Consider the following 1,730-nt stretch of genomic DNA (forward strand, 5'->3'; position numbering starts at 1 on the left):
CCCGCCCCGCGCCGAGCTCTTCCCGCCCCAGCGGCCCCCGGGCACCGCTGGCACCGGCTCGGAGCTGCCCCCGCTCCCCCGGCAGGGTCGGTTCCGTGGTGCCCGTGTTCCCGGTGTTCCTGATATTCCCGGTCTTCCCGGTGTACCCGTGTTATCCGTGTGCCGGTCGGTGCCTGGTGTTCCCGGTATTCCCGGTATTCCTGGTGTTCCCGGTGTCGCCGCTCGGGGCTCGGTGGCCGTGCTGAAGTCGCAACCCCGGCGGTTTCTCCCCGGAGCACCCAAAAACCTCAGGAAGCTCCAAGCATCCCATCCCACAGGCTCGGGATGCTGGAGCGGGGCCGCCAGAACGGCACCGAGCTCCCAAAATTCCTGGGAATCTCCTCGTGGGCCGCGAGCTGGGGGAAAAAAGAGACTTTGGAGCATCTGTTCTTTCGTTTCCTCGGTTGTGGCAGGAGCCGGGGGCACTTGGGATCATCATTCCCTGCCCGCTTCTCCTTCCCGGCCGTGCTTTCCAAAGGGATGGATGGATATCCAAGGGATGGGGTTTTCCCTCCGTGTTGCTGCATTCCAGGGGGGTTTCCTCGAGCCGGTTCGGGGCTTTTGGGGGATTCCTGGCTGTCCTTTCCCACCTCAGGATGACCTGGAAAGCCCTGGGGAGGGAATTTGCTTTCCAGCTGTTTTTCCTGGGATGCTGTGGCTGGAATGTGACGCTGGGAGTGAAGGGAGCGAATTTCCAGGTTTTGGGGATAATGCCACCAGTGTTCCCATTTCTGTCAAGGACTTCAGGGAATCCCAGGCTGGATTTGGGATTCTCCCAATCCTGGATTTGGGTTGGAAGGGTCCTTAAAGCCCATCCAGCTCCAACCCCAACACATTCCCCTATCCCAGCCTGGCCTGGGACACTTCCAAGGATGGGGCAGCCACATTTTAGCTGGGTTTTTTCCCGGTTTTTCCTCTGGGAAATCTCTTCCAGGGCCTTTGTGACCCCAGGAGCAAACCTGGTCCCCCTCCAGAGGGTCCTGGGAGTGGGAACCTGGAGCTGGGAGCTTTCCTGTCCCGGGTCACTGATTTATCCCTGGTTTATCCCTGATTTTCCCGTGATTTATCCCTGATTTTCCTCTAATTTATCCCTGATTTTCCTCTGATTTTCCCCTGATTTTCCCCTGATTTTCCCCTGATTTCCCCCTGATTTATCCCTGGTTTATCCCTGATTTTCCTCTGATTTTCCCCTGATTTTCCCCTGATTTATCCCTGATTTACCCCTGATTTATCCCTGATTTTCCCTGATTTATCCCTAATTTTCCCCTGATTTTCCCCTGATTTTCCCCTGATTTATCTCTGATTTACCCCTGATTTATCTCTGATTTTCCCCGATTTATCCCTAATTTTCCCGTGATTTTCCCCTGATTTACCCCTGATTTATCTCTGATTTTCCCTGATTTATCCCTAATTTTCCCGTGATTTTCCCCTGATTTTCCCCTGATTTATCCCTGATTTATCCCTGATTTTCCTCTGATTTATCCCTGATTTATCCCTGATTTCCCATTCTCCATCCCTGCCTCCACAGCATCCCTGACCCTCATCCCTTGGGCTTCCCAATCCCTAAAAACTTCATCTCCCAAACCCTGCCGTTTGTATTTCCACCCCAATCCCCATTCCCAGCCTCACACTCCAGGATATTTGATGGGAAGAAACATTCCCAAGATCTTTAAGGATGAATGAACTCTTTC

Source organism: Corvus brachyrhynchos, unplaced genomic scaffold (assembly GCF_000691975.1).
Source record: "Corvus brachyrhynchos isolate BGI_N302 unplaced genomic scaffold, ASM69197v1 scaffold68, whole genome shotgun sequence".
In the NCBI taxonomy this organism is placed as follows: Eukaryota; Metazoa; Chordata; class Aves; order Passeriformes; family Corvidae; genus Corvus; species Corvus brachyrhynchos.